Source organism: Pinus tabuliformis, chromosome 5_1, assembly GCF_031772625.1.
Source record: "Pinus tabuliformis cultivar Carrire ecotype Pingquan chromosome 5_1, CPIR1, whole genome shotgun sequence".
NCBI lineage: Eukaryota > Viridiplantae > Streptophyta > Pinopsida > Pinales > Pinaceae > Pinus > Pinus tabuliformis.
Window position 1 is genome coordinate 608,376,716 of NC_142305.1, and position 12,235 is coordinate 608,388,950.

The following is a 12,235-nucleotide window of genomic DNA, read 5'->3' on the forward strand; positions in this document are numbered from 1 at the left end:
GCATGTGGGAGACTTTGGTATGGCCAAGCTGATTGACGTTCCATATCCATTGTCAGTGTCTGTTCTTGCTGGCTCATACGGCTATATTGTTGTTTGCTCCTGAGTGAATACATATTTACTATTTCTCCGTGAATATGCTATTTTATTTAATGAGATTCTACTACATCAATATTGCTTCCACGCAATCGGCATATACTTCACGTTGATTAAGAATATGCATATTTATTTGGAGTTGTTTATGATCTTCGTGCGTGGCACCACTCTTATTTTTTTAACGCAGAAAGAAACCAAGTTAGAGTTAGCAACAAAATTAGGGTTTATAATCTTCATTCATGATACCATTTTATTGTTTTTTTAACGCACGGGGAAATCAAATTAGGGTCATAAAAAAATTAGGTTTAGTATTTGTATTGGTAATTTAGCTGTGGATTTTTAAAATATGATTAGTACAATTACATTTATTAATGTGGTTGATATAGGCCTATAAGATTATATAAATTATACTCACAATCATATTAGTAAATGTGGTTGATATAGGCTAATAGGCTTATATCAACCACATTAACAATTATTATGTATAGCCCATGGGGCTTTGGATTGATGGTGAATGGGTGCACTGTGAAGGCACTCCTTGCGATAGGTCACTGGTTCAAATTCCCCGTGGGTGCTTAGGTAGTATTAATTAGGAAAAAAAAAACAATTATTAGGTATATAATGTACAAACATAATTTTTATGAGAGATTTTTTGGCTTAAATCATTATAATACATTTTTCGACGCCTTTCGAACCAACGAGTGTGGTTCATCGTCATGACAGGTTGAAGAACTATGTCAGGCCAGGGTAACTCCAGCTATTGATGAACGCAAGACAGAACTGATTATTTCACATTAGATAACTATTATTTATATACACAAGAAACGGATCAGTTCATCTTCTAGATGACTGTCCGGCTTCACCTCATCCGTTTCGGATTAGGTGTCAACAAACTAGATCATGGTTGCATGTTAAATAGGGAGAGCAGATCTTCCAACAGCTAAGTTTGACTTGGAAACAACGACTAGACCAACGGCTATATTTGACCATGAAACGGCTAAATTTGACTAGCCAATCGGAGTGGACCAAGGGATAGGGACATGGACTAATATTATATTTGATAATATTATTTAAATATAATAATATTATTAGATAAATAGTTATTCAATGTATTAATAGTGTTTAATATACATATTATCAATATTATTAACATATTATTTTTTTTAATGTTAAATGCTATTAATGTCTAAAATAATAATCTTATGAATGCTATTTATGAATAGTTATTTTAATACTTTTATGTTAGTCATGTTTATTATTTATGTAAAATGTTAACTATATTTATGTTAATATGTTAATAGTAATTTATTAATAGATCTAGGGATTATTAATATTAATAATAGTATAAATTTATTATTACTCTTAATATTCCTAAATATATAACTATAGTAATAATATTATAAAATTAATTATTATTATTATTATTATTATTAATGGTTTGTATAACTTACTAATAGAACTTATTAATTAAATATAAACATTAAGCTATCTAATGTAAACTTAAACTTTCTAATTAAATATAAATTTTAGATCAATAACCATCTATAATAGATAATTTTTTAAACCCATTAAGTTAGTTATATAATGGACCATCTAATAAATTTAAGGAAAAGAATATGAGGAAATTTCTCTAAAATGACTAAAACCAAAGAGGAACTAAGGAGAAAGAAATTTTTTTGATTTAACAGGTTAGTTAAAAAACCGTACTCATCAATATTTAGGGATAGAAAAATGATTTTTATTTCATGAATCGACAATTTGTTCAAATCATTAATTGAGAAGGGGTGAAAGAGATTAATAAAGCAATTAATTTACATAATATTCTAAACCAAGGGATTAATAAACCCAAGGAATTTGTATTATAAACTCAATGGATTATAAACCCAAGAGATTTAAATTAGACCCTAGGATTACTATTATAAATCTATTTAATAATTTTATACCCTAGGAATATGAACCATTAGATTAATAAACCAAATGGATTGATATAATAAACACAAGGGGCTGATAAACCAAGGGATTATAAACCCTAAAATAAACCATAAAGGATTAATACTATAAACACAAAGGATTATAAACTTAAGGGATTAATATTAAACCCTAAGATTAATATTATAAACCATAGGCTTAATATTAAACCCTAAGATTAATATCATAAACCCAAGGGATTAATAAACTCATTGGATTAATATTTAAAACCCGAGGGATTATAAACCAAAGGGAATAACATTAGACCCTAGGATTAACATTAAATCCTAGGAATATAAACCATATAATTAATATTATAAACCTTAGGATTAATATTATAAACCTAAGGGAATAACATTAGACCCTATGATTAACATTAAACCCTAGGAATATAAACCATATGATTAATATTATAAACCTTTTATAAACCCAAGGGATTAATACTAAAAATCCAAGGGATTATAAACCCAAGGGAATAATATTAAACCCAAGGGATATAGACCTGAAGATAAATATTATAAACCCTAAAATAAACATTAAACCTAAATATTCATATCATGAACCTTACGATTAATGTTATAAACTCAATGGATTAATAAACCCAAGGGAATAACATTAAACCCTAGGATGAATATTAAACCATAGGAATACAAACCCTAAAATTAATAAACCCAAGGGATTAATATTGTAAACCCTAGGCTTAATATTATACTAGGTTAGAGAAAAATATTATTTATGATTGTATTAGGGCTTAATATTAAAAACCCAAGGGAATAAAATTAAACCCTAGGATGAATATTAAACCCTAGGACTATAAACCTTAAAATTAATAAACCCAAGGGATTAATATTGTAAAACATAGGCTTAATATTAAACCCTAGGAATATAAACCCTATAATTAATATTATGAACCCAAGGAATTTATATTACAAACCCAATAGATTGTAAACCCAAGGGATTTATATTAAACCCTAGGATTGATATTATAAACCTTATCAATAATATTATGCCCTAAGAATATGAACCCTTACATTAATAAACCCAAGGGATTGATATTATAAACCCAAGGCACTAATAAAATCAAGGGATTAATTCTAAAAACCCAAAAACCCAAAGGATTAATATTATAAACCCAAGGTATATAAACCCTAAGATAAATATTATAAATCGTAAAACAAACATTGTTGACCATGGTTGATTTTCATATTGAGACAATATTTGTCACAATGTGATATTGGACCATGGTTGATAAACCCAAGGGATTTATATTAAACACTAGGATTGATATTATAAACCTTATCAATAATATTATGCCCTAAGAATATGAACCCTTATATTAATAAACCCAAGGGATTGATATTATAAACCCAAGGCACTAATAAAATCAAGGGATTAATTCTAAAAACCCAAAGGATTAATATTATAAACCCAAGGTATATAAACCCTAAGATAAATATTATAAATCGTAAAACAAACATTGTTGATCATGGTTGACCATGGTTGATTTTCATATTGAGACAATATTTGTCACAATGTGACATTCGACCATGGTTGACCATGATTGATTTCCATATTGAGAAAATATTTTTCATAATGTGGCATTGGACCATGGTTCACCATGGATGATTTTCATATTAACAATATTTGTCACAATGCGATGTTGGACCATGGATGACCATGGTTGTGACAATGTGACATTGGATAAATATTATAAGCCGTAAAATAAATATGGTTGACCATCGTTGACTATAGTTGATTTTCATATTGATAGAATATTATAAACCCAAGAGATTTAAATTAAACCCTAGGATTAATATTATAAACCTTGTGAATAATATTATACCCTAGGAATATGAACCCTTAAATTAATAAACATAAGGGATTGATATCATAAATGCAAGGGACTAATAAACCCAAGGGATTATAAACTCATAGGAATAATATTATAAACCTAAGCGATATAAACCCTAAAATAAACATTAAACCCTACGATTAATATTACAAACCTTAACATTAACATTATAAACTTATGTGAATAAAAGCCCAAGCAACAATATTAAAAACCCAAGGGATTAAACCATAGGAACATAAACCCTAAGATTAATAAACCCAAAAGATTAATACTATAAACCCAAGGAATTATAAACTTAAGGGATTAACATTAAACCCTAAGATTAATATTATAAACCATAGGATTAATATTAAACCCTAGGAATATAAATCCTATGATTAATATTAGAAACCCTAGGATCAATATTATAAAACAAAGGGAATAATAAACCCATTGGATTAATATTAAAAACGCGAGGGATTATAAACTCAAGGGAATAACATTAGACCCTAGGATTAATACTAAACCATAGGAATATAAACCCTAAGATTAATATTATAAACCTTAGGATTAATATTATAAGCCCAAGATATTAATACTACAAATCCAAGGAATTAATAAACCTAATGGATTAATATTATAAACTCAATGGATTATAAACCGAGGGGGATAATTATAAACCCAAGGGATTAATATTATAAACCTAAGGGATTGATAAACCCAAATGATTAATATTAAAAACCCAATGGATTAATATTATAAACCCTAATACTACAAATCATAAACCCAATATTAAACTTTAATATTATAAACCAAATATTAAAAGGCCCTAATATTATAAACCTTGTATTAAATCCAAGTTTTGTAATGCAACAATGCGACATTGAATAAGTTACAATGTAATGTAACATTGTGACAATGATTGTTAGACTTATTTTCATATTGAGACAATGTTTGTCACAATGTGATGTTGGATACATTTTTGTACTATTCAAATGTAACAATATTAAACCCTTGATATTATAAGCCCAAGGGACTAATAAACCCAATGTATTAATACTAAAAACCCAAGGGATTATAAACCCAAGTGAATAATAGTAAACCCAAGGGATTAATATTATAAACCAAAGGGATATAGACCCTATGATAAATATTATAAACCCTAAAATAAACATTAAACCTAGAGATTCATGTCATGAACCTTATTATTAATATTATAAACCCAATGGATTAATAAGCCCAAGGGCTTAATATTAAAAACCCAAGGGAATAAAATTAAACCCTAGGATGAATATTAAACCCTAGGAATATAAACCTTAAAATTAATAAACCCAAGGGATTAATATTGTAAAACATAGGCTTAATATTAAACCCTAGGAATATAAACCTTATAATTAATATTATGAACCCAAGGAATTTATATTACAAACTCAATAGATTGTAAATCCATGGGATTTAGATTAAACCCTAAGATTGATATTATAAACCTTATCAATAATATTGTGCCCTAAGAATAAGAACTCTTACATTAATAAACCCAAGGGATTCATATTATAAACCAAAGGCACTAATAAAATCAAGGGATTAATTCTAAAAACCTAAAGGATTAATATTATAAACCTAAGGTATATAAACCCTAAGATAAATATTATAAATCGTAAAATAAACATTGTTAACCATGGTTGACCATGGTTGATTTTCATATTGAGACAATATTTGTCACAATGTGACGTTGGACCATGGTTTATAAACCCAAGGGATTTATATTAAACCCTAGGATTGATATTATAACACTTATCAATAATATTATGCCCTAAGAATATGAACCCTTACATTAATAAACCCAAGGGATCGATATTATAAACCCAAGGTACTAATAAAATCAAGGGATTAATTCTAAAAACCCAAAGGATTAATATTATAAACCCAAGGTATATAAACCCTAAGATAAATATTATAAATCATAAAACAAACATTGTTGACCATGGTTGATTTTCATATTGAGACAATATTTGTCACAATGTGACGTTGGACCATGGTTGACCATGATTGATTTCCATATTGAGAGAATATTTGTCATAATGTGACATTGGACCATGGTTCACCATGGATGATTTTCATATTGACAATATTTGTCACAATGTGACATTGGACCATGGTCGACCATGGTTGACCATGGATGACCGTGGTTGACCATGGATGACCATGGTTAACCATGGATGACCATGGTTGTGACAATGTGACGTTGGACCATGAGACAATCTTTGTCACAATGTGACCATGGCTATTGACGATCATTGACCATGATTGACCATAGCTGACCATGGTTTATTTTCATATTGATAGAATCTTTGTCACAATGTGATGTTGGACCATGGTTGGTAATGATTAACCATGGTCGACCATGGTTGATGATGGTTGACCATGGTTGATTTTTGTATTGAGACAATATTTGTCACAATGTGATGTTGGACCAAGGTTGACGATGATTTTCCATTGATTGATTTTCATATTTACCATGATTAACCATGATTGATTTTCATTTTGAGACAATCTTTATCACAATGCGACATTTGACTATGGTTGACCGTGATTGAATATTGTTGACCATGGTTGATTTTCATATTGAGACAATATTTGTTACAATGTCACATTGGACCATGGTTGAACATGGTTGACGATGGTTGAACATGGTAGATTTTCATATTGAGACAATCGTTGTCACAATTTGACATTGGACCCTTGTTGACCATAGTTGACCTTGATTATAAACCAAAGGGATTTATATTAAACCCTATGATTAATATTATAAACCCTATGAATAATATTCTACCCTAGGAATATGAACCCTTAGATTAATAAACCCAAGGGATCGATATTATAAACCAAAGGGACTAATAAAATCAAGGGATTAACACTAAAAACCCAAGGGATTATAAACCCAAGGGAATAATATTAAACCCAAGGATTTAATATTATAAACACAATGTATATAAACCCTAAGATAAATATTATAACCCCTAAAATAAACATGGTTGGCCATTATCGACCATGGTTGATTTTCATATTGACACAATATTATAAACCCAATGGATTATAACCCAAGAGCTTTGAATTGAACCCTAAGATTAATATTATAAATCTTGTGAATAATATTATATCCTAGGAATATGAACCCTTAGATTAATAAACCCAAGGGATTGATATCATAAATGCAAGGGACTGATAAACCCAACATATTATAAAGCCATGGGAATAATATAATAAACCAAAGGGATATAAACACTAAAATAAATAGTAAACCCTAAGATTAATATTATAAACCTTAAGATTAACATTATAAACATATGCGATTAATAAACCCAAGGGATTAATTTTAAAAACCCAAGGGAATAACATTAAACCTTAGGATTAATATTAAATCCTAGGAACATAAACCATAAGATTGATAAACCCAAAGGATTAGTACGATAAACCCAAGGGATTATAAACTTAAGGGAGTAAAATTAAACCATAACATTAATATTATAAACAATAAGCTTAACATTAAACCCTATGATTAATATTAGAAACCCTAGGATCAATATTATAAACCCAAGGGATTAATAAACTCATTGTATTAATATTACCATGATTGATTTTCATATTGAGACAATCGTTGTTACAATGTGACATTGGACCATGGTTGACCATGAATGACCATGGTTGACGATGGTTGAATGTGGTTGATTTTCATATTGAGACAATCTTTGTCACAATGTGACATTGGCCACTCATTAACCATGGTCGACCAAGATTATAAACCAAAGGGATTTATATTAAACCGTGGGATTAATATTATAAACCCTATGAATAATATTATAGCCTAGGAATATATGAACCCTTAGATTAATAAACCCAAGGGATTGATATTGTAAACCAAAGGGACTAATAAATACAAGGGATTAACACTAAAAACCCAAGGGATTATAAACTCGAGGGAATAATATTAAACCCAAGGATTTAATATTATAAACCCAATGTATATAAACCCTAAGATAAATATTATAAACCCTAAAATAAACACGGTTGACCATTATTAACCATGGTTAATTTTCATATTGCCACAATATTTGTCACAATGCGACATTGGATGATGGTTGATCATGGTTGATTTTCATATTGAGATAATATTTGTCACAATGCAATTTCACACCATGGTTGACCAAGGTTGATTATGATATTGAGACAAACTTTGTCACCATAGTTGGACCATAGTTGACCATGGATGACCATGGTTGTGTTAATGTGATGTTGGACCAAGAGACAATATTCATCACAATATGACCATGATTATTGACCATGATTGACCATGATTATTTAATGTTATTAATATTAGTAATTAATGTTAAAATTAATATTTGTAAATTTTAATAATATTAAAAGTAATATTAATATTTATATTCATCTTGCCCACAGGGCTTTGGATTGATGGTGAATGGGTGCATTGTTAAGGCACTCCTTGCGATAGGTTACTGGTTCAAATCCCTTGTGGGTGCTTACCTACCAAAAAAAAATTGTATTCATCTTAATTAATATTAATATTAATATTAAAATGTTATTTATATAACGTTAATGATATTAATGTTGAAATACATTAATTAATATTAATATTTTTTTTTGGTAAGTCAACACTCATAGGGGGATTGGAACCAATGACATATCGCATGGAGTGCCTTAATAGTGAATCCTTTATAGTCAAACCAAGGCCCGTCACCATTAATTAATATTAATATTAATAATATTAAAAAATTAAAATAATATTAAAAAATTAAAATGTATTAATATTATTTTTTTTGTAAGCTACGATATGACCTTTTCTAGTATATACAACAAAAATAAAATATACATTCGCAGGTGACCTCAACCCACCCCGTAGGGAAACCGGGTCTGTTGGTCACCCATAGTTTGAGAATCTCTACTTGCCATCTTAGCTTGAAAAACAACATGTTTAAAACTATAGTAGCATCCTATCTACATTCTGTCTCTTAATGCCTAGTCTCAAATACATAACATAAACTACCATACTGGCTGGTTCTCTAATGCTTATCAAAAAATTCAAAAAATAACAGAGCAAAACATTCAGTCTACCATGATTTCTTGCTTGATTTCCTCCTCACGCTTCGCCTTGGTTAATTCCTTCAGCATGCCGCGGATTTCCTCCATTTTGTTGTCCTGCTTCCGTATCATGAGCTGTAGATTGGTCATCTCCTTTTTCATATCCGGCAGACCTTGAGCTATCTCTGTTATCTCTACAGCGACCTGCTCCATTGCTCTGGCTAACAGATGTTTCATAACCCAATACATGTGTAATGCTTGTTTATATAACGTTAGGTGCCCTCTTGTATTCCCAAGATCCGGAATGAGGGTGTTCCATTCCTCCATTTCTGGATCAGAGGGTTCTTCCAGAACTTTATTTTCCAGAGCATCTATTAACCTTCTGATATCTTCATTGGTCCCTTTGACATATGCTTTCTCTGCTTCCTGAGCAACCTGCTCTGTGGATCGTCGACCTCGTTTCTGCTGGTTCGAGGCCGGAATCTCAGTCTAGCAATGGTCCGCCTGCCATGTTCTTCCGCGACCCCTGCGCCTCCTGCCTTTTCCTCTTCTCGTAGGTCTGCCCCTATTGTTACTCCTGCTGCTTTGCCCTACTTCGAAAGTCACCCTCGCCCTGCATTCCTCCTTCGCTATCTCCATTTCCCTTTCTCTTCAATCTCCTTCTTCTTCCGTTGTTCGTTCCTGCTCCATCCGTGTATTCCTCCCTTCCCCCTCCTTCACCTGCCTTTCCTTCCTTCCTCCCTCCGCCATATCATCTTGCTTTCATTTAAGTCGATTCCCCAAGTCTCTCTGCCAACCTGCTTCACTCTTCTCCACCTTTCCGATGTTCAGATTATCTGTCTTTCTACTTGCTCCTACTCTTGGATGAATACCACCACCTAACCCTTGTTGCACCAGATGATCGCCGCCAATCTTCTCCCCTGCCATTTTCATAATTCTACCTGTTTCTTTTCTTGGTATGTGTTCTCCTCTGCATGCCGTCGCTATTAGCCTAATAATGATAGCTTTGATGTGTGGCATGTACTGCCCTGTACTACATCCCATCACGGCCTTATGTTGTCCATCTTTCTCCACCCCGATCGGGGTAAAATGTATTAATATTATTATTAATACTAAATGTTATTAATATTATTTATAGTAATAATGTTAATGTCATTAATAATATTAATAATATTAATTAAATGTTGTTAAATTTAATAGTGTAACTTAAATGTTATTAATAATATTAATGCTATTATGTTAACAATTTCAAAAATTTATTATGATTAATAATATTACTAATATTAATTTTCTAAACATAATTCACATTGTATATTAATTCTTTAATTAATAATCTTCACTATTAATATCATTTAATCTTATTAATATTAATTATTTAATTAATAATCTTCACTATTAATATCAATTAATCTTATTAATATTAATAATTAACATTAAAGTTAATATTTATAAATATTAATAATAATAAAAATAATATCAATATTCATATTTATATTAATTGATATTAATATTAATAATAATAATTACTATTTAGGATTGATTAGCTTTGAGCTCCGGCGATTTTCTGTAACGAGGGTTTCTGTTAACCATGGCCGCCGCCTTCACCCCGTCTGTCATTGGCGTTGCAAGAGATGGCAAGGCGCCGTCAACCATTCGCGGTATTTCTCTCTCAGACACGGACGCGCTCCCTTCCTTTGCTTTTCTGGGAAATACGATCTCTCCTCAGTCGGCCCGCAAGTGGGAGGAGCTGCCAGGGTTGAAAGCCCAGATTTCTTACAGCCACGACACTGACATTGCCCTCAAGCCGGAGCTCTCATTGAGGCTCTCGAGGCTACATTCCCTCAGCAAGAATCGGAGCTCCAGGTCGAGGATGAACCCCATGGCGGTTAACCATGAAATGCACAAAAATGGCAGAGATCTCGCAGGGACTGCTTCACAGGGGTTCTGGAGGAAGAAAGCCTGCGTCCCTCTTACCAGGGGAAAGACTGAATCCCTACTTCACAAGTACGGGGAAAGAAAACAGAAAAAGGATGCAGATGACATGTTTGACAAAACGCCTCAGAGCGTTTTTAGCCCAAACAGGGGATCGTCCTCTGTCTCAGCTCAAACGGAGAGCGTGAAAAAGGAGTATGGCAGCCAGCAGAAACCAGAAATGTCAAAACCATTCCAGATACTGATCGCACACATCTCCGGCAAGTCAATACTGCAATGGGTGAGATCTACAGATCTGGTGCAGGAGCTCAAGCTACTCATGGAAAAAAGGACGGGGATTCCACCAATGTATCAGCGTCTTCTTTATGAAGGTAAACAATTGGAAGATACCTATCCCCTGTCCTGGTATAATATTCAAAGAAATGTCTCCATTACCCTGTCCATGCGTCTGCGAGGGGGTGCTGTAGGACAGCCATCTTCAGCTTCAGCTGCAGCCTTCTCCTATAAAGATGCAGTCCACTCAAAGAAGCCCAAGGAAAAAGCTCCCCCTGCTCCAGCTCCCAAACCCTTCTTAGTGGACAAGTCGGAGGACATTCCGTCCATTGAAGTAGCTCATCCCATTTTGGACCAGCATTATCAGTGTTTTGCAGAGAATGGCATCATCTGCAGGTTCAATGGGCTTTGGCCTAGTACAACAGATCTGCACCAATGGATTAATGCAAATTGGACCGACAATTGCAGGATTCTCTTATGCTCCAAAGGCTTCTTTATAACAGTGTTTTATGACAATGAGGATTACCAAAGAGTCTTAACTAAAGGCCCTTGGTTTTGGAATTCTGCGGGTCTGTTCCTTACTCCGTGGTTCCCAGAGTTTGATCCTTCCACTGCTGTCATCACCAAACTCCCGATCTGGGTTAGACTCCCTAACCTTCCGGCGCACTTATGGAGTTTTGTTGTATTTGAAGCCATCGGCAATTCCTTAGGTCGTCACATTGAAACAGATCAGTCAAGAGGGCTACAAGGAATGTATACCTATGCCAGAATCTGCGCAGAAATAGACATAAGCAAGGGCCTTCCTGATCAGATTAATATCAAAGTAGGTGATTTCCATTGGTCTCAACCTCTGGATTATGAGAATACAGCATTCCGGTGCCGATATTGCCATCTCACAGGGCACCTTCAAAGTTCGTGTCCATCAATGCCATTCAAAAAAAAGAAAGCCAAATCCAAACCAAAAGATAAAAGCTGGACACCGCAAGAACCCCCCTCATTTGACGACTTCTTTGCTTCCAGCTCGGATGAAGAGGACGTGGA